Genomic DNA, 23,160 nt, shown 5'->3' with positions numbered 1-23,160 from the left:
GGCCCCCTGTGGGGGCCAGAATAGGTTGGGTCCTGTTTGTGCCATCGTGAAACGCGACGGTGTTCACGACGGCGCGAACACTTGGCCTCAATATCGCAGAATCGCCCCCTATATCCTTAGCAGGGTAACTGTGTACAGTGGAAGAGGAGGAAGAGAGGTACAGCTCGTACACAGTTGCAGCTATAACCACCCCCAGCTGCAAAGGCAGTCTGTCTCCCAAAAACAAGTTGGTGTCAAATGTTGCTGTTTTGAAAAACTCTCAGGGAATAAATGCTATGTGTTGATTAGGTTTGAAATAGGGCCGCACGGTGGTGCAGTGGATTAGCTCTGCAGCTTCACGGCGCCAAGGTCCCAGGTTCAATCCCGGCTCTGGGTCACTGTCCGTGTGGAGTTTGCACATTCTCCCCGTGTTTGCGTGGGTTTCGCCCTCACAACCCAAAGATGTGCAGGGTAGGTGGATTGGCCATGCTAAATTGCCCCTCAATTGGAAAAAATGAATTGAATACTCTAAATTGAAAAAAAAAGGTTTGAAATATTTTGGTCAATAGTTCCCCTTAATTCTGGTACAGTAGTGCAAAATCTACGTCACACCTGGGTCATATTGCAAAATCTTCAACAGATCTGTAGAATATGTTATACCTTCTGGGCAGAGAGAGAGAACCTGAGCCTCTTTATTCTCTTGTTATTTGTCCGTAAGCGGAGGTACTTTTGAATTATTCTTCAAGTAGACCCTGGTACATTTACCCAAACCCTCAGTTTGTCTGATCCAATTTAACAATAACCCACAGCAAACTTGTGTTATGACTAACTCAGAAGATTAGTTTATTCACATTCAAATCCACGCGGCGAGAGGGTGGGGGGGCACGATAGCACTCACAACCTCACACACACACAACACAGTGAGGGGGGGATAGAAAAGAAGATCAACAACAGTAAAAGAACCAAAGAAATGAATATTAGTTCATGTGATTTCCACAGTCCAATAAGTCAAAGCCCAAAGGTTGTTTCCTTCATGGCGAAGTTTATTCCATATGTTTTATGGAAAAAGCAACACAAAAATGCTTGAAACACATGATTTTCCAGCACAGTAAGGTTTCTGTGTTTAGACCACTTGGCAGGCACTGATCATAGACTTTGAGGGGGCTTTGAGGAGTTGAGAGATGGTACCCAGCTGTTTGGTCAGCCGGTAGCTACTGGAATTCTTTCTGGTTAGCATTAACCCAGCAGTCTGAGCAGTGAGGCTAGAAATGTAATCGTGAAATGGTTCCAAAGGCTAGAACCACAGAAAGGGCACAGTAATGAGATAATTTCAGCCTTGCAAGCAATTTGGCTACAATCCATTGTTTCCCTGAGGAGTAAAATGGCGCGAAACGGGCGCGGGGACGACCGATTCTGTCCCCCACAGGGGGCCAGCACGTCGCTGGAGCGGTTCACGGCGCTCCAGCCTCCCTCTTCGGCGCCAAATGGGCGCCGCGCCAACCCGTGCATGCGCGGGGGACTTCCTCAGCGTGCCGGCCCCTAAACAACATGGCGTGGGGGTTCAGGGGCCGGCCGCGCAACAAAGTACGCCCGGTGGGGGGGGGGGCATTTTTACCATGATATGCCATCAATGAACACACAACGTGTGGTGAACGTAACTGAGGCTTTAAAATACTAAACAGAAAGCCTCCTGGCCTCTGACCCGAACTGGATCAGAGGTGGAGACCAGCCACCTTTATACCGGCCCGAGGGGAGGCGGAGCCATCGGGCAGTGGTTTACCACATTACCTATAATACAGTGGCCATTTACCACAATACACATATTATACATTACAGTGGTTTACCACATTCACCCCCTGTTTAAAACAAAGAGTCCAGCGGGGGTGAAGTGGACTTAAAGATCAAGTCTGTCGGGGGCTGAGATCGCGTCAGTCCAGGCTGTGGTGTGGGCACCGGTGTCGAGACCTGCGCGTCCGGGAGCGTGTCGTCCTCTTCTTCACCCACAGCATCCAATGTGCAATAGTCATCTGCGTTTGTGTTAGAAACAGTCAGCCACTTATTTAATGCGACAGCAAGGAGCCGAACTAGCAATGTTGAGACAGACAACTGGAAGCTGGTCTGAAAAAATGGTCCAAAACTTTCTTCTATTTTTTGTGGAGTTCCTCCGAGCTACACAAAGACATTTCAATCCGCTGCCAACCCACACATCCCTCTCCTTGCCCGTCCTGGGGCAGGAGCACAGAGCCAGTTCACCCAGTTCATCTTCTCCTTCACACTCCCACAATAAACAAACTGCACCGTTTGACACATGCTTGTTGGCTACATTCAAATGAAAGTGATTCAGACCTCCTGTAAGGCAGGCAGTGTGGCTGCTCACACTTTATCTCACTCGTATTGGGCACAAGTTGGAAATTAAATTGAAAACTCTTCAGCTGTAAGTTCCTTACACATTTATTGGGCAAACCCCTCCGACTTTACCACCTGGAGCAGGTCCTAGAGAACTACATTATAAAAATGACAACTTTAGAACCACAGAATTCTTACAGTGCAGAAGGAGGCCATTCGACCCATGTAGTCTGCATCACCCCTCTGAAAGAGCACTCTACCTAAGGACCCCCCCCCCCCACCCCCCACCCCCACCCCCCCACCCTATCCCCGTAACCCCACCTAAGCTGCACATCTTTGGACACAAAGGGACAATTTATCATGGCCAATCCACCTAACCTGAACATCTTTGGACTGTGGGAGGAAACCGGAGCACCCGGAGGAAACCCACCTGGGGGAAAAAGTACCTGGATCTGCATCTACAGAGCTGGAACCTGCAAGGCTACGGGTCAGGTGCTGGAAAGTGGGATTAAATGAGCGGCTAGGTTCTTTTTCCCCTTGTCTGGCCGGCACAGACACGATGGCTGAATACCCTCTTTCTGCACCGTAACCGTTCTATGGTTCAAATGTATTACAGAATAGGTAGAAAACGTGGGCATATAGAGTTAGGCTGCAGATTAGCCACGATATCACTAAAAGGCAGAATAGGCTCCAAGGGCTGAATGGCCTCCCCCTGTCCTATGGTGAGCCCACAAAGAATGCATCAAAACTGGGGCTAATAAAGGACATTGGATGCAAGAAGGAATATGGACAAACTCCTTCTTTGGGGAATAGTATCTTGGTGGAGTTTCTAAGGTGCAATACCATCTGTCCAGTGCACCTCCAATAATCACCTGTACAAGTGCAGAATGCAAAACAATCCTGGTGTATCTGAATCAGAGGCCCCCATTATTGGCTGTGCAAAATACTTGTTTAAAGTGTCTGGAAAATGACTTCAGTGATGGCTGGGAAGGAACACAGCAGAAATGATTAATCCTGTAGTAACCTGAGCTTCCTGTGTGCCTGCAGGCCAACCTGGAGGAAGCGGTATAATTCTAAACAGTTTGTTCAGGAAATTGGAGGTAGCAAAGGTTGTTCCCCTTCAATTTATCCAAACACAATGCAAAAATACACTTCCCTGAGGACTGGCAGATCCGTATCTAACACCCGAGGCGTTATTACACGTGCACTTGTTGTCCTTTAATGAGCTTCCACGTGAAAATTGTGACGTGTGAGTGACTCTCCTCCCCCTGCAGACACCCCTCCCCCCCACAAATAAATGTCCCTGCTTCCCGTTTTTTTCATTATAACTCCAAATGCAGCAGTTGTAATGATGTATAGTACAAAGGGTTAACATCAGAAACTGTATGTAAATCAAACACTAGATGGCGTTACTAATTCATTGTATATTGTAGCCAGTTAAAATGGCTAACGCCCGATTTAAAATGGCGAATGGCAAAGGCTGATGGGAAAGTCAGCCAACAGGGCACAAATGAGCAGCTGCAGGTTGAGTGTGTATTTACCTCTGGAAAGGCCAGACAAAATCGATACCAGCAACCATCGGCATAACAAAACACCAGCCATCTGCATATTAATGAGCGATCCCCGGGAACAATAAGCAACATTTAGACACATAAAGCCAAACCAGACTCTTTGGCGCCAGCAGAAGCCTACACAATGGGAGGTGAACGACCACCTCAGGACCGCCCATCGATCAGGGAACCGCTCCAGCATTGGAGAAAATCGAACCAAGTGATTGGGACAAAGTCCAATCACTTGGGACCAGGTACAGGGTCCGCCCCGAAATGCGGGAAGCCCCTGGGGACTATAAGAATTAAGCCCAAGTTCAAATCCCTCTCTGCTTCTCTTCTTGACCGGGTCACTCAGCAACACGAACCAACCCGTGACAGTGACCGGTCCAGCCATCACTGAAATAGAGTAAGTCTTACTTCAACGCTCGCTACGAGACAGGCGCTCCTAGCTACCAATCTGTACCAACTTCGAATCCCGCAGGCTCAGAACCCGAATGAAAGGCCATTCGTTTCCCTGACCTGGTGGGCCAGTTCCAAGTTAAGTATTGGCCTGTTAGTCGTAGAAGTAGCTTAGATGTAGAATTTATGCATGAGTAGTGATTACTGTGTATAATAAATGTGCTTTGATTTAAATCTTACTAATCGGTGTATTGGATTATTGATCATTACTCGGACTTGAACCACGTGGCGGTATCATAAAGATACCTGGCGACTCAAGAGCAAAGGTGATAAAACAGAGCAATTAAACTAAGGCAAAAGTTAGCAACAATATAAGGCAGCATCTCTAGGAATTCTGGGAGAACATTGTCATGATATTCAAACACACACATCATGATGGACACACTAACAGGCAAATCAGAGTACACAACACCACAACCAATCACAGACAAGAACACCAACCACATAAAAAGCACGAGCACGACACCTGGAGGTCAGTAGGTCTGGGGAGAAGGAAACAAGAAAGAGCTGTTGAAACACCACAAGCAGGGAGCCCCCCACGTGCAGAGTGCAAAGACCAAGTTGTAAATAGTGAGTTTAAATAAAGAAGCGTTGTACCATATGCAACTGTGTTGGCTCATCTGTGTGTCAGAACACCCAACACCACAAACATGATGAGAATTCATTGCAGAGACATAGCACAAAGTCTAGTTAGAGTGTAGTTTAATAGTTAGAGAGAATATTGATTACTGTACTACAGATTCAGTATTAATAGTTTCAAATCTGTTACTCAGTAAAGTGTGTGAACCTAACCAAGTTAAGTAGTGTAAAATAAATTAGTTTTGATTTAAACATCTTAGTTTTATATTCTTCATCAACACTACACATCTGGCTATCTTGGAGAACAAGGCAAGGAACATAACAGCAGTCAGCAAGAGAACTGGGAGAAGTGATGAGTGTCGTCAAAACACAGCTCAGAAACTAACACAAGAGCAAACTGCATTTAAACATTTAATGCTTCAACTTCCAGAATAAAAGCCTACAAATTTAGAATCAGCGCTATCGAAAGGAACCAAGATATAAGAATCTATTCCTTTCAACAGATATTGGGTTGTAGCATTGTGTATGTAGTGAATATATTTTTTTAAAACTCATATTGATAGCTTTTAAAAATGGTCGGGAGCCAAACCTACAGTGAACAGAATAATCAATCATTTTACAATATAGATTATCATAGATTATCATAGAATTTACAGTGCAGAAGGAGGCCATTCGGCCCATCGAGTCTGCACCGGCTCTTGGAAAGAGCGCCCTACCCAAGGTCAACACCGCCACCCTATCCCCATAACCCAGTAACCCCACCCAACACTAAGGGCAATTTTGGACACTAAGGGCAATTTATCATGGCCAATCCACCTAACCTGCACATCTTTGGACTGTGGGAGGAAACCGGAGCACCCGGAGGAAACCCACGCACACACGGGGAGGACGTGCAGACTCCGCACAGACAGTGACCCAAGCCGGAATCGAACCCGGGACCCTGGAGCTGTGAAGCAATTGTGCTATCCACAAGGCCACCGTGCTGCCCGTATTTTTAGTGAAACTCCTGCCAGGGAACAGCATCTGAAATAAAGAGAAAAGTATAAAGATTTTGGATTTAAATGCTATTTTCAGGGCCCTGTGTGAAAGCACCAGCAAAGGCTGAGTGCCTTAAACCTAGTAAAACTTTTATACAGGAGGAATGCAGTCACTGACATGTCCCTGGGGAAATTATTTAGTTGCCTGCTAACCACCGCGCGTTAGATTCTAATTTTATCATTTTCCATTGCTCCGTCGGTGCTGCGGCAATTCCCTGATCCTTGTAATTCCTGTGACTCCGTTCTTTTTATCCTAAACACAGTCCATTACCTTCCACTGCAACCTACCAGGCGATGAATAGACTTTTTGATTTAATATTAAATTACTGAAGGAACAATTAACTACAGTGATTCAATTTAATTACTTCCACAAGCAGATGCATGCAAGAGCTGACGAACGAGAATTATACTGACGTCAGTGCAATTGACATTCCGAAGTCAGCAGAATTTGATCATTTTTGTGACAATCTTTCACCAGCACGGTTGATTTAGATTTTCCCTGGGCTCTCCTGTGTAGAAATAAAAGTCACGATTGTTATGGCAAATAACTGTATTCTGAAAAATAAACATTCTTGTTAAAATATGAACCCCCCTCTTTGTTGACCTTATGTGTAGGGTCATCCTATTTCAGGCATAGCTCTTTCTACTCTGCTTCACCCAGGGCCAATCAGAGAGGAGCCACGAGGGCCATTTAGCCTGGGCCTCGAGCTCAAAGGGGGCCTCAACCTAAGACACTTGTTAATTTTTTGACATTTGATAAGTTTTGCAACTTGTTTTTACGCGTATATAGGAAAAGAAAGTATGTTTTGCCGATCCATATTGTACATCAGGTAACATCTGTGCAGCCTGACTGCCAGGCGGGTGAAGGAGGATGCAGTTACTTGTACTTAAGGCAGCAGGAGCTAGTGCACGGTCAAAGTTTTCGACCTATTCGTTAACTGTAACTCTTTATGATGGTGGCACACTGGTTAGCGCTGCTCCTCACAGCTCCAGGGATCCGGGTTCAATTCCTGTCTCGGGTCACTGTCTGTGTGGAGTTTTCACTTTCTCCCCGTGTGTGCGTGAGTTTCCTCTGGGTGCTCCGGTTTCCTCCCATAGTCCAAAGATGTGCACGTTAGGTGATTGGCCATGATAAATTGCCCCTTAGAGTCTAAAAGTTAGGCGAGGTTACTGGGATAGGGTGGAGGCATGGGCTTAAGTAGGGTGCTCTCAATGGGCTGAATGGCCTCCTTATGCACTGTAGAGATTCTATGATTGTATGATAATGGATAATTTTTTAATATAAAGTCCTAAGAATGAAAACACTCTTCTCTGGACTGAAAACCAAAGTTATTGCTTCAAGAAATACTCAAGCTTTGACTGTCTGGGCTGTTTCCTAATATCACAATTACGTGGTGTATTTTGTCAGTTTACCTGTATCAGTGGCTTCAGGTGGACGCACTTTCAATGTGTTGAAGCAGGTAAAGAACTATCACCATTCAGCAATGGGACAGGAGCGTTTGAATGGTCTAGCCTTGCTTCATATCAACTGTGGCATTGCACAAAAGCTAGATTTTTCTTCAATAGTTAGTGGATTTGCACAAAAAAAGACTAGAAGCATTTGTTCAATAAAAAAAAAATCATGTCTCACTTTTTTTGGTATTCTATTTTGTTTTTATGTATCTTCATCTTTTTATTACTGCCGGGGGCCTCAAAGGTTGAAAGTGACCCGGGCTTTTCCGGATCTCTGAGAGGGCCCAGCCTCAACATTGGATTAGCAGGTTGGCTCACCACTTTGAGCAAACTCTCCATTCTCAGCAAAGATAAACCTCAACTTCCGGCTGCCTGTTATCTAGTTCTCAATCTTGCTCACCTGCTGACCTCTCACCTGCTGACCTCTCACCTGCTGACCTTTCACCTGCTGACCTTTCACCTGCTGACCTCTTTCCTGCTGACCTCTCTCCTGCTGACCTCTCTCCTGCTGACCTCTCACCTGCTGACCTCTCACCTGCTGACCTCTCTCCTGCTGACCTCTCACCTGTTGACCTCTCTCAGCCTCCCGCAGGGTCGCAATAAAGCTTAATATATGCTTGAGAAACGTCACCTCATCTTCTGAAAGGCACCCAACAGCCTCCTGGCCTCAACAGTGAGTTCAACGTTTTCAGACTGCAATCTCTGCCTCCAAATGTGTTTCTTTTTCTTTGCAAGTTTTGGTTTTAATGTTTTTGCTAGAAAGCAGCTAGTCATCACACTGCTATTAGCACCACCTTGAGACACATCTTTGGATTCTTTACTTGTCCCAGTATCACTCCCCTTGGCCTTTCACCACCACCTATCTTCCCGTTTAATCTCCCTCGTGTCCCATCTTATTACAGAACTTCCCTTTTGTGTTTTCTCTCACCCTACTGCCCGCTTTCATTGCTCAAAACCTATTGCATTTCTAACTTTTTCCCATTCTGATGCAAGTCCATTGACCTGAAAAATTGGCTGGAATTTTCCAGTCTCGCCTGTGATAGGTTCCCCTCAGCACTGATGAACCACTGAAATCTCCGTGCATGTTGCCGACACCAGAGGATCCCACTTGTTCCGCTGCTAAATTCTAGCCATTAACCCTGTTTCTCTTTTCACAGACCTATTGAGTATTTACTACATTGTGGCGCACAAAGACTCCGTGAGACAAACAGAGTGAAGTCGATGAGGCTTTATTAAGCGTGTCTGTTCCCCAGCAGCCCGATAGTAAACTGGCCTGCGGGGGAAGGCACCGGCTTCTTATACTTCGCCTTCAGGGCGGAGTATGAGGTCAACGGCCAACCAGGACCCGGGATCTGTCAGCCAATGACATTAGGGCTTCCAGTCCCACATGACCCCCAATACATACTACCACATTCACCCCTTGTCAAAAATGAACCCGGCGGGGTGATGCTTCGTATGGTGGTAAGGGTTTACAGTACTGGTCCTGGGAGGAGAGAACAGTTACATGGTAGGACCGTATTGGACAGTATCGTCCTGTTACAACTATTTACAGAGGATATAGGAAAACAAAATGTTCATTGGACAGTCCATCTTTGTTTTACATCGACGCCACGAGTCGGTCGGGCGGTCTGGTCGTCCGTGTCGATCGCCTCGGCCCCGGCGGTGGTGGTAGTGCTTGTACCAGCGTTGTCGCCTCCGGGAACCGCACGGTTTCAGCTGTCGGTGCAAAGGGGAGGGGGACTGATCCTCCTGGGAAGGGGGCGGTCGCGGGGTGCGGCGGTGGCAGGAAGGGGGGCGGTTGGGTTGATGGTGCCGGGGGGGTGTGCGTGGTGCCGGCGGGCGCCAGATCCCGCAGGGAGACCGTGTCCTGTCGGCCGTCGGGGTACTCCACGTAGGCGTACTGGGGGTTTGCGTGGAGGAGGGTCCGCCTTATGTGCCCGCACGTGCTTTCGGAGCAGGATGGGTCCTGGGGCCGCCAGCCACGTCGGCAGCGACGTTCCAGAGGAGGACCTCCTAGGGAAGACAAGGAGACGCTCGTGAGGCGTTTGATTAGTGCTTGTACAGAATAGCGACCGGATGGAATGGAGAGCGTCCGGGAGGACCTCCTGCCACCGTGAAACTGGGAGATCCCTGGACTGTAGGGCCAGTAGGACGGCCTTCCAGACCGTGCCGTTCTCCCTTTCTACTTGCCCGTTCCCCCGGGGGTTGTAGCTGGTCGTCCTGCTTGAAGCTATACCCTTGCCGAGCAGGAACTGGCGCAGCTCGTCACTCATGAAAGAGGACCCCCTGTCGCTGTGGACGTATGCGGGGTAACCGAACAGTGTGAATATGCTGTTCAGGGCTTTAATGACTGTGGCCGCGGTCATGTCGGAGCAGGGAATGGCAAAAGGGAAGCGGGAGTATTCGTCCACTACATTAAGGAAATACGCGTTGCGGTCGGTGGAGGGGAGGGGCCCTTTGAAATCGAGACTGAGGCGTTCAAAGGGACGGGAAGCCTTAATCAGGTGCGCTCCATCTGGCCTGAAAAAATGCGGTTTGCATTCTGCGCAGATGTGGCAGTCTCTTGTGACTGTACGGACCTCCTCTAAGGAGTAGGGGAGATTGCGGGACTTGATGAAGTGGTAAAACCGAGTGACCCCCGGGTGGCAGAGGTCCTCGTGGAGGGCTTGGAGGCGGTCAATTTGTGCGTTGGCACATGTCCCGCGGGATAGGGCATCAGACGGCTCGTTCAGCTTTCCGGGCCGGTACAAGATCTCATAGTTGAAGGTGGAGAGTTCGATCCTCCACCGCAAGATCTTGTCGTTCTTGATCTTGCCCCGCTGTGCATTATCGAACATGAAGGCAACCGACCGTTGGTCAGTGAGGAGAGTGAATCTCCTGCCGGCCAGGTAATGCCTCCAATGTCGCACAGCCTCCACTATGGCTTGGGCTTCCTTTTCCACTGAGGAGTGGCGGATTTCTGAGGCGTGGAGGGTTCGGGAGAAAAAGGCCACGGGTCTGCCCGCTTGGTTAAGGGTAGCCGCGAGAGCTACGTCAGAGGCGTCGCTCTCGACCTGGAAGGGGAGGGACTCGTCGATGGCGCGCATCGTGGCCTTTGCGATGTCCGCTTTGATGCGGCTGAAAGCCTGGCAAGCCTCTGTCGACAGCGGGAAAGCCGTGGTCTGTATTAGGGGGCGGGCCTTGTCTGCGTACTGGGGGACCCACTGGGCGTAGTATGAAAAGAACCCCAGGCAGCGTTTCAGGGCTTTTGGGCAGTGCGGGAGGGGAAATTCCATGAGTGCGCGCATGCGTTCGGGGTCGGGGCCTATTATCCCATTGCGCACTATGTAGCCCAGAATGGCTAGCCGATCGGTGCTAAAAACGCACTTGTCCTCATTGTACGTGAGGTTCAAGGCTTTGGCAGTCTGGAGGAATTTTTGGAGGTTGGCGTCGTGGTCCTGCTGATCGTGGCCGCAGATGGTTACATTGTCGAGGTACGGGAACGTGGCCCGTAACCCATGTTGATCAACCATTCGGTCCATTTCCCGTTGGAAGACCGAGACGCCGTTTGTGACGCCAAAAGGGACCCTTAAGAAGTGGTATAATCGCCCGTCTGCCTCGGAGGCTGTGTACTTGCGGTCACTTGGGCGGATGGGGAGCTGATGGTAGGCGGACTTGAGGTCCACGGTGGAGAAGACTTTATACTGGGCAATCCGATTGACCATGTCGGATATGCGGGGGAGAGGGTACGCGTCTAGTTGTGTGTACCTGTTGATGGTCTGGCTATAGTCAATGACCATCCTTTGTTTCTCCCCTGTCTTCACTACTACCACCTGCGCTCTCCAGGGACTATTGCTGGCCTGGATTATGCCCTCCTTTAGTAGCCGCTGGACTTCGGAGCGAATGAAGGTCCGGTCCTGGGCGCTGTACCGTCTGCTCCTAGTGGCGACGGGTTTGCAATCCGGGGTGAGGTTCGCAAACAAGGACGGGGGTTGCACCTTGAGGGTGGCGAGGCCGCAGATAGTGAGTGGGGGTATGGGGCCGCCGAATTTAAACGTAAGGCTCTGTAGGTTACATTGAAAATCTAAGCCCAGCAAGGTGGGGGCACAGAGTTGGGGAAGGACGTTAAGTTTGTAGTTTTTGAATTCCCTCCCCTGTACCGTTAGGGTAACTATGCAGAATCCCTGGATCTGTACGGAGTGGGATCCTGCGGCTAGGCAAATCTTTTGTGCGCTGGGGTAGGTAGTTAAGGAACAGCGTCTTACCGTGTCGGGATGTATAAAACTTTCCGTGCTCCCGGAGTCGACTAGGCATGGCGTCTCGTGGCCGTTAATTAGGACCGTTGTCGTCGTCGTCTGGAGAGTCCGGGGCCGAGCCTGATCGAGCGTAACCGAAGCGAGCCGTGGTTGTAGTAGTGGGGTGGGGTCCGTTGTTGCCGTCCAAGAGGACGTCGGGGATGGATAAAATGGCCGCCCCCATACCTCGCCCGTAGATGAGGGGTCACAAGATGGCGTCGGGGGTGGACAAAATGGCCGCCCCCATACCTCGCCCGTAGATGAGGGGTCACAAGATGGCGTCGGGGGTGGACAAAATGGCCGCCCCATGCGTCGTACAGGTCGGGGGCGGTCCAAGATGGCGGGGCCCCTCCTCCCCTCGTGGTGGTCGGGACCCAAAATGGCGGCGTCTGCGGGTCGCACATTGAGTGCTGGGGGGTCTGGGGGGCGCTAGGACCGCGCGGAGTTCCCGGGCCGCGGGCGCTAGGACCGCGCGGAGTTCCTTTGGTGCGAGCGCCAGGGCCGCGGGCGCTAGGACCGCGCGGAGCTCCCTCGCTGGGGACCGGCAGGTCAGTAGTGCGAGCGCTGGGACAGTGAGGAGGTCCCTCGCCGGGGACGGAGGTCGGGGTCCAGGTGAGTTGTATTGCCGGCGGGTCAGGCGTGGGGCGCGGGACGGGGGCGAGGGACCAGGTCGGCGGCTCCGGCGGGTCAGGCGTGGGGCGCGGGACGGGGGCGAGGGCCCAGGTCGGCGGCTCCGGCGGGTCAGGCGTGGGGCGCGGGACGGGGGCGAGGGCCCAGGTCGGCGGCTCCGGCGGGTCAGGCGTGGGGCGCGGGACGGGGGCGAGGGCCCAGGTCGGCGGCTCCGGCGGGTCAGGCGTGGGGCGCGGGACGGGGGCGAGGGCCCAGGTCGGCGGCTCCGGCGGGTCAGGCGTGGGGCGCGGGACGGGGGCGAGGGCCCAGGTCGGCGGCTCCGGCGGGTCAGGCGTGGGGCGCGGGACGGGGGCGAGGGCCCAGGTCGGCGGGTCAGTCGTGGGGCCGCGAGCGCTGGCACCGCGCGGAGCTCCCTCGCCGGGGACAGTGGTGGTCGGGGTCAAGGTAGGTGGCGCCGGCGGGTCAGGCGTGGGGCGCGGGACGGGGGTGAGGGTGGCGTTCGGGATACGGAAAACCCCTTCCTCTCGGTGGAGAGTGTTGGCTGGCACCCAAATCGGGAGCGCCGGCGGCGGGTCATACATGGGCTGCGGGGAGGGGGGTTGGGGGGCGTAGGCGGCGTGCAGGGCTCCCAGTTCTCCCGGGGCCGCGGTGGTCGGGACCCAAAATGGCGGCGCCTGGGGGTCGCACATGGCGTGCTGGGGGGGTTGGGAGGCATAGACTGCCTGTAGGGCTCCCTGTTCTCCCGGGACGGCAGCGACCACGCGGGACCGGCACACCACCGCATAGTGGCCCTTTTTCCCGCAGCATTTGCAGATGGCTGCGCGGGCCGGACAGCGTTGTCGGGGGTGCTTCGCCTGGCCGCAGAAATAACAGCGGGCGCCCCCGGTGCGACTCGGCGTTTGGACTGCGCAAGCCTGTGGGGTGTCCGGGGGGGGGGGGGGGGGTAGGGGGTTTGCCGCGGCGGGTACGTACGGGGCCCAATGGCCTGCCGCGCGGTCGGGGCCGTAGGCGCGGGTATTACGCGCGGCTACGTCCAGCGAGGCTGCCAGGGCCCGTGCCTCTGAGAGTCCTAGTGACTCTTTTTCTAGAAGTCTTTGGCGGATTTGGGAGGATTGTATACCTGCAACAAAAGCATCGCGCATTAACATGTCCGTGTGTTCGTTTGCATTCACCGACGGGCAGCTGCAGGCTCTTCCCAAAATCAGCAGCGCGGCGTAGAACTCGTCCATCGATTCTCCGGGAGCTTGCCGTCTCGTCGCGAGCTGGTAGCGAGCGTAGATTTGGTTAACTGGGCGAACGTAGAGACTTCTCAGTGCTGCGAACGCCGTCTGGAAATCGCGGGTGTCTTCAATGAGGGTGAAAATCTCCGTGCTCACCCTCGAGTGCAGGACCTGCAGTTTTTGTTCATCTGAGACTCGGCCGGTGGTCGATGTGATGTAGGCCTCAAAGCAAGTCTGCCAGTGTTTGAAGGCTGCTGCCGCGTTCACTGCGTGGGGGCTGATCCTCAGGCATTCTGGAATGATCCTGAGCTCCATAGTCCTTTTTAGACACGCTTAATAAATTGTGGCGCACAAAGACTCCGTGAGACAAACAGAGTGAAGTCGATGAGGCTTTATTAAGCGTGTCTGTTCCCCAGCAGCCCGATAGTAAACTGGCCTGCGGGGGAAGGCACCGGCTTCTTATACTTCGCCTTCAGGGCGGAGTATGAGGTCAACGGCCAACCAGGACCCGGGATCTGTCAGCCAATGACATTAGGACTTCCAGTCCCACATGACCCCCAATACATACTACCACATACATTTTCTGTTTTATTTCAGTTTTCCAACATCTGCAGTATTTTGTTTTTGTATATCACATTAGAAAAGCCAACCGTACCATATGTTTCCAATTCCCACCTCTTAAGACCACTCTGGGCCCCCTTGTTAACTGCAGTCTGTTTCCATGGCCATTAAACTTTGGGTTGATCTATTTTAATATTGCTGTCAAAGCTTTTCATCCTGCAGTCATCAGGGTAATCGCAGAAATACCAATGCCAGCGGAAACAGCAACTTTATACTGAATGAGAAGAGAGTCCTGATTGGTTGGTAAATGGACTCTGATTGGGAAAGGCATTTCCGTGGAAAATGTACGGGTTTATGGCGACTGACAGTTTACTGCCAAATATTGTTTGCAATTTAAACCAGACAGATTGACTCTGATTTGTCAAAGCATTGCCCTGACGAATGAATCAACAAATGGCTATAATTTATTTTGTTTAGCTGAAATAGGCACAATGTGGGAACATGTTCTTCCTGTCTGCAAAGAACAGGGCCCTGTATATTCATGTGTATAGCTTCCAATACAAACAAATGCACCACACTGCGAACCCAACTGACAATATTAAATTGGTTGTCAGGGTAATGTTTAGCACACTGAGGATTATTTAGCAAATGTTGTCCAATCGCGGATTCACATCAAATGTTGGACACTGTGGCTGGTTTGGAATGACCTGCACCTTGCCCATGTAAAGGAGAGTGAGGCAACATTTAAAGAGGATTGCCCAGGCCAGATGTTACCTCACTTCCATAAATTATATGAGAACCTTAATGAGAAGAGTTGTTCAAGTAAAACAAGTTCTATCAAAGAGGCAATAGGGTAATTCTGACACCCATTTCTTTAGGATTTCGAGCCACAGTCAAATGTTCACCCTCCTCTCTCTGTAGCTATGGGGAGATGGCCACACTCAATTCAACCAATCGCTGGGGTAATCGCTGTAATATCAAAAAGGGTGCAGTTCAGGCATGTACCCATCAGGGTACTGACGTGGTTCATGGGAAGCCTGGGAATTTCATAATCTTTGGCATTAATGCAAGCTGCAGGGACATGGGGTCAATCCGTTTTATGGCGTTGAGGGCATTCCCAAGGGCCAGGCTACAACACGTGACACCCACATTGCTGTACAAGCTCCCACAGAAAAAACCCTCAACTACCTCAACAGAGAGGATATCCTTTGCCTATGTGTACAGACTGAACATAACAAAGTGCAAAGGATCCTACATGTCAATGTGAGATCGGCTGGAAGGTATCGTGATGCAGTCATCCTTCAAAACTGTCCTTGCTTTCTCATCAGGCAAGACACCCATGTCAGCAATTGGCTTCCAGGCGACAAAATCTACCCGCTGTTCCAAAGAGGAACTAACACAGCAGCAGTAAAACTTAAAATGGGACAAATCCATCCCCTCACTTTGTACTCGGGGGTTAATGAAGCTGTCCTGGGTGCATTGGCGTCATTTTTTGTTTTGTTGAAGCTGGTGTTAAATTAGTACTGATTGAACTATCTCGATCAGCAAACTGAAGTACACACGATCATCTTATGGACAAGCCTCATTGAGGCTCAGATGCAATATAAACGTATTTAAATGCATACCGAGCATTTTGTCTTGAGTTGTTGTTTCTTTGTGTGTCCATTTGGAATGAGATCAAAGGAAACTCCATGGCTGAAGGAGCCCTTATATTGCTTTTGAATGCTACATCTTGCAATATTAATAGTACCTTTTGAGAGCAGTGCTTTTTTTATTGTGCTTTTCCCCATCTTTCTAATAGCCGTATTAATATTGAATTTCTGGAAAGAAATGCAAGCTACATTGGGGTCAGCAAACTCATCTACACTAATTGTAAGTATTTATATGTTGTACTCATAAGTGACATGGCACATTTGTAGATGTGCCAAAGAGTATTTCAAATAAAGTAACCCAAAAGCAAACCAGAGAGATAGTGTTGTTTTGGCTTTTGAGTGCATTTGATTATTTAAAGAATACAATCAATGAATATATTACAGATTGACAGCAGTATTGCTGTTGTATAGAACACCAAAATATTGTACCTGTGCTCTCAAAAATATCTCTGATATCTCTACATAATTACAGTCAGTAATTAGAGTGAAGAATATTGTGAAAAACTATTTTGGAAAGGGACCCAGAAGCTATAATTATCTCAGAATGGTTGATTCGATCTACCAGACAGAGAATACAGGGCGATTTTGTTAATCTAATATAGAACATAGAACATAGAAAAATACAGCAAAGAACAGGCCCTTCGGCCCTCGATGTTGTGCCGAACCTTTGTCCTAGATTAAGAACAAATTAATCTACACCCCATCATTCAACCGTAATCCATGTACCTATCCAATAGCTGCTTCAAGGTCCCTAATGTTTCCGACTCAACTACTTCCACAGGCAGTGCATTCCATGCCCCCACTACTCTCTGGGTAAAGAACCTACCTCTGACATTCTCCCTATATCTTCCACCATTCACCTTAAATTTATGTCCCCTTGTAATGGTTTGTTCCACCCGGGGAAAAAGTCTCTGACTGTCTACTCTATCTATTCCCCTGATCATCTTATAAACCTCTATCAAGTCACCCCTCATCCTTCTCCGTTCTAATGAGAAAAGGCCTAGCACCCTCAACCTTTCCTCATAAGACCTACTCTCCATTCCAGGTAACATCCTGGTAAATCTCCTCTGCACCTTTTCCAAAGCACCCACATCCTTCCTAAAATGAGGCAACCAGAACGGCACACAGTACTCCAAATGTGGCCTTACCAAAGTTTTGTACAGCTGCATCATCACCTCACGGCTCTTAAATTCAATCCCTCTGTTAATGAACGCTAGCACACCATAGGCCTTCTTCACAGCTCTATCCACTTGAGTGGCAACTTTCAAAGATGTGTGAACATAGACCCCAAGATCTCTCTGCTCCTCCACATTGCCAAGAACCCTACCGTTATCCCTGTATTCCGCATTCATATTTGTCCTTCCAAAATGGACAACCTCACACTTTTCAGGGTTAAACTCCATCTGCCACTTCTCAGCCCAGCTCTGCATCGTATCTATGTCTCTTTGCAGCCAACAACAGCCCTCCTCACTATCCACAACTCCACCAATCTTCGTATCGTCTGCAAATTTACTAACCCACCCTTCAACTCTCTCACGCAAGTCATTAATGAAAATCACAAACAACAGAGGACCCAGAACTGATCTCTGTGGTACGCCACTGGTAACTGGGCTCCAGGCTGAATATTTGCCATCCACCACCACTCTCTGACTTCTATCGGTTAGCCAGTTTGTTATCCAACTGGCCAAATTTCCCACTATACCATGCCTCCTTACTTTCTGCATAAGCCTATCATGGGGAACCTTATCAAATGTCTGACTAAAATCCATGTACACTACATCCACTGCTTTACCTTCATCCACGTGCTTGGTCACCTCCTCAAAGAATTCAATAAGACTTGTGAGGCAAGACCTACCCCTCACAAATCCGTGCTGACTATCCTTAATCAAGCAGTGTCTTTCCAGATGCTCAGAAATCCTATCCCTCAGTTCCCTTTCCATGACTTTGCCTACCACCGAAGACTAACTGGCCTGTAATTCCCAGTGTTATCCCTAGTCCCTTTTCTGAACAGGGGCACGACACTCGCCACTCTCCAATCCCCTGGTACCACCCTGTTGACAGTGAGGACAAAAAGATCATTGCCAACGGCTCTGCAATTTCATCTCTTGCTTCCCATAGAATCCTTGGATATATCCCGTCAGGCCCGGGGGACTTGTCCATCCTCAAGTTCTTCAAAATGCCCAACACATCTTCCTTCCTAACAAGTATCTCCTCGAGCTTACCAATCTGTTTCACACTGTCCTCTCCAACAATATGGCCCCTCTCATTCACAAATCCTGAAGAAAAGTACTCGTTCAAGACCTCTCCTATCTCTTCAGACTCAATACACAATCTCCCGCTACTGTCCTTGATCGGACCTCCCCTCGCTCTAATCATTCTCATATTTCTCACATATGTGCAAAAGGCCTTAGGGTTTTAATAGAACCTTTAATTTCCCCTGTGGCATACCCCAAATTGTTAGACCCTGAAGGATCCATGCTACTGGAAGAGACTGGTTTGCCAAAGGTTAAGTTGTGTCCAACACAAATGACAATTTTATTTGTTGCGCACTGAACATTTTTTGTGAACCTTTGAAATATGGGAACAAGTCTTCATTTTCCCATGCCTGGGATTTAGACCTCACCCAGGCAGAACGCAGCAGGAAATGGAATGGGAAAAGTCTCAAGTCCTTAATGAAGCCAAATAAATTCTTCTTCTCCTGACTTAAATGTAAGAAATATTGCTTCACAGGTTTGTGGTGTGACACGCCCCAATTTCTAATCTTTGCCATGTCCAGTTGAACCAAGGAACGGACCCAGAAAAATAAATCTCTTCTGTATCAATTGCAAAGATAGAAATTTTAAGTTGCATTTTGGTTTACATAAAGCTTTCATTTGCATTGTGCAAACCTTGTTTTTAAGGCTGTGTAATTTAATCATTACTTAAGGAAGGACGGTACTTCTCCAGTGATTCACTGCCAGAATCATGCGATTCTGAAAACATATGCTACACATGATAATTGTCAAATACAATAAATAGGGATGAATAGCCAGGAATCATCATTGAGAATCATAGAATCCCTACAGAATAGAATGAGGCCATGAGGCCCATTGAGTCTGCAGCAATCCTTCAAAAGAGCACTCTATCCATGTCCACTCCCCCATCCACACTGTCCTTTCAAACGCATTTTATTCAAACTTGGATCAAAGTAGGTTACAGCAAATAAACACCCCAGGAAACATTCAATTTATCATGGCCAATCCACCGAACCTGCACATCTTTGCACTAATAATTGGACAAGGTAATTTCCAAAAGAACCAGAGGCAACATTGGAAAAATCGTTTTCAATGTAACAAGTTGTTGTGATCTGGAATGTACAGCCTGACTCAGTCATAGCTTTCAAAAGGGAATTGGTACACATTGAAGAGGAACATTGTGCAAGGTTGGGAATAGAGCAGGACAAGGGGCTCATTGGATAGTTGTTTCAAAGAACCAGCATAGAATTGGTGGGCCAAATGGCCTCCTTCTGCTCTGTAGGGATTCTATGATTCTATGATTTTATGATTCTATGATAAACCGGCTTAGCCACTGGAGAACACATTGACTCTTACCAACTTTTACAGGTGCACCATAGAAAGCATCCTATCAGGCTGCATCACAGCCTGGTATGGCAACTGCTCGGCCCAGGACCGCAAGAAACTTCAGTGAGTCGTAAACACCGCCCATCCATCAAGTGAATCATGAGCTGTATAGAACCTTAGTTAGGCCACACTTGGAGTATAGTGTTCAATTCTGGTCGCCACACTACCAGAAAGATGTGGAGGCTTTAGAGAGGGTGCAGAAGAGATTTACCAGAATGTTGCCTGGTATGGAGGGCATAAGCTATGAGGAGCGGTTGAATAAACTCGGTTTGTTCTCACTGGAACGAAGGAGGTTGAGGGGCGACCTGATAGAGGTATACAAAATTATGAGGGGCATAGACAGAGTGGATAGTCAGAGGCTTTTCCCCAGGGTAGAGGGGTCAATTACTAGGGGGCATAGGTTTAAGGTGAGAGGGGCAAGGTTTAGAGTAGATGTACGAGGCAAGTTTTTTACGCAGAGGGTAGTGGGTACCTGGAACTCGCTACCGGAGGAGGTAGTGGAAGCAGGGACGATAGGGACATTTAAGGGGCATCTTGACAAATATATGAATAGGATGGGAATAGAGGGATACGGACCCAGGAAGTGTAGAAGATTGTAGTTTAGTCGGGCAGTATGGTCGGCACGGGCTTGGAGGGCCGAAGGGCCTGTTCCTGTGCTGTACATTTCTTTGTTCTTTGTTCTTTGAATCCGCCTCCCATCCATTGACTCCATCTATACCTCCCGCTGCCTGGGGAAAGCGGGTAGTATAATCAAAGATCCCTCCCACCTGGCTTACTCACTCTTCCAACTTCTTCCATCGGGCAGGAGATACAAAAGTCTGAGAACACGCACGAACAGACTCAAAAACAGCTTCTTCCCCACTGTCACCAGACTCCTAAACAACTCTCTTATGGGCTGATCTGATTAGTACTACACTCCTGTATGCTGCACCCGATGTCGGTGTCTATGTATTTACATTGTGTATTTTATGTTTGCCCTATTACGTATTTTCTCCTCATGTGCTAAATGATCGGTTTGAGCTGCTCGCAGAAAAATACTTTTCACTGTACCTCGGTACACGTGACAATAAACAAATCCAATCCAATCCAATCCAATGGTAAATCATTTATAGCTTTCATGAATTTTTGTCACATTTTTCAACATGGATTAACTTGGTGCATTGACCTATAAAAGGGTGATGCCAAAACATTTTAGCAGTGAGGTCTCCTCTAAAAACCATGGTGCCATCATTCCAGAATTTATCATTTCATCAGATTAACATAAGTGCTTTCAAACACAAGAGAACCTCTGTCACTGGCACTCATCTTTGATTGAAGAACATTTAACCTATTCTCTATTGACCTTTCCTCTGTATTTTTCTTCATTTTTGTTTGCAAACACTTTTATGATTGTACTAAAAGTCCTGTTCAGAGGAACATGGAAGCATTATTTTCTCTTTAAAATATTCAGAAGTCAGAACAATAAATCTATGCCTGCAATTGCACCCAGCAATGAGGCAAAGTGTCTCTCCACAGTGTTTGCTCTCAGGAAGGAGGTGAAAGATTGTTTGAAAAATGTGTGAAGGTCAACGAAGAGCGCACACCAAGTTGTAGAGAAAAACAACATGTATTTTGTTTAACGCGTTAACCATTATGTACAGCTCCAGTAGTTCCCTACTGGGTCTTCTCTATCGGCGCCTGACTGGCAAACTCTATTTATACAAAGACACATGAACATTGTTAAGGGTCACCCGCCTCATTATCGGGGGAATTTGTATTCTGCAAGCTCTGTGAGGCAGTGGACCATTCCTACCCCGTAAGACGCGTGTGGGAGAAACAGTTAGGTAAATGTATCAATAGATATGGAGCCAAACTGGGTAAATGCAGTGAAGTTTCAGACCAACCATGATATCATTAAATGGTTGAGCACCTTGATGTCGTGTTGGGTGTTCCGATGCACAAATGATCCAACACGGCTGTAGATGGTACAACTCTGTTTTATTGTCTTAAACAATAACAACCACTAACTGCTGGCTTAGGTTCGTGCTTCACCAGCTAACCTGTGGACCCAGCCCTAGCACTATCTTTGTGAGGCACTCAGCACATGGTCTATGCCTGAGTGGCGCGCTGTGAGCTCTGTGCTCTGAGCTATCTCCTGGTAGAATGAGTGGGAACTGTGGTGTTCCCTGTTTTATAGTGCATGTGCTCTCACTGGTGATTGGCTGTGATGTTGTGTGTGTGTTGGTTGGTCCAACTACCTGTCCATCAGTGTGTGTGTGATTGCACCATGATATGTAATGTGGATATCATGACACTTGAGAGGCTGAATGACCAAACCCTGTTGTGGCTTGGTTTGCCAAGAATTGGGGAATGCTAAGATCTGTTTATATCCTCAGGTTTATTGACAAATTGTTCAACACTACAAAGCTCTGCTGCTTGTATCTTTAATTCCAAATTTTGTTCGCTCGTCACCCCTCTACTTGCTAAACCTCACTGGCTTCCAGTTTGAAAATGCCCCAATAATAAACTTCTCATTCTTCTTCGCAAATCCCTCCATGGGCGGGATTCTCCAACCCCACACCGGGTCGGAGAATCGCCGGGGGCTGGCGTGAATCCCGCCCCCGCCGTGTCCCGAAGTCTCCGCCACCAGAGATTCAGCAGGGGCAGGAATCGTGTCGCGCCAGTCGGCAGGGGCGAGAATCACGCTGCGCCTATCGGCCCGCGATGGGCCGAAGTCCCGCTGCTGGAATGCCTGTCCTGCCAACGTGGATTAAACCACCTTTTGAACGGCGGCGCGGGTGGGCTCCGGGGTCCTCGGGGGAGCGCAAGCCGATCTGGCCCCGGGGGGTGCCCCCACAGTGGCCTGGCATTGGCGCCCACCGAAACGCGGGCGGACCTGTGCCGCGGGGGCACTCTTTTTCTTCCGCCTTCGCCATGGTCTTCACTATGGCGGAGGCGGAAGAGACCCCGTCCCCAGCACATGCGCGGGGATGATGTCAGCAGCCGCTGTCGTTCCCGCGCATGTGTCGTCCGGCGAAGACCTTTCGGCGCCGGCTGGCGTGGCGCCAAAGGACTTTCCCGCCAGCCGGCGGAGCGGAAACCGCTCTGGCGCGGGCCTAGCCCCTCAAGGTGAGGGCTTGGCCCCTAAAGGTGCGGAGACTTCCGCACCTTTGGGGCGGCCCGACGCCGGAGTGGTTCCCGCCACTCCATCCCGCCGGGACCCCCCGCCCCGCTGGGTAGGGGAGAATCCCACCCCAGGTCTTTGTCCCTCCCTATCTCTGTAACCTCTTCCAACCCCACAAGCCCTCGAGATGTCTGCACATTTCTAATTCAGGCCTTTTGTGCACCCCTGCTGTGAATCCCTTCACTGTGTTTTCAATCTGGGTGATCAGTACTAAGCTCTGGAAATCTCTCGATAAACCCCTCTGCTCTCCATTTATTTCTATTCTTGTAAGAAGCTCCATATAAAACATTCGGCCATTTGTCCTGATATCTCCTTCTGTGACTCTTGATAAGCACCATGGGACATTTTGCTCTCATAAATGTGATGTCTAAATCTAAGCTGTTGCAGTCAACAGAGCATTTCTTACACAGGAATTGATTGCTAACACCATTTCTTCTTAGTCAGCAAAACAGATAGTTACCTTAGCGTAAATAGATTGAATGTGAGAAAAATATTTGAACATCTGTACATCTTACATTTTACTAAATTAGCTGTACAAGATATTTATTCTTCAGTATTGCTGTTAAAAAGAGACATATTGTCAAAGCTTTTTGGCTTGCACTCATCAGGATAGACATAAGAATATAAAATTTCAAAGG

Source organism: Scyliorhinus torazame, chromosome 18 (assembly GCF_047496885.1).
Source record: "Scyliorhinus torazame isolate Kashiwa2021f chromosome 18, sScyTor2.1, whole genome shotgun sequence".
In the NCBI taxonomy this organism is placed as follows: Eukaryota; Metazoa; Chordata; class Chondrichthyes; order Carcharhiniformes; family Scyliorhinidae; genus Scyliorhinus; species Scyliorhinus torazame.
Note: the sequence above shows the minus strand (reverse complement) of the source record.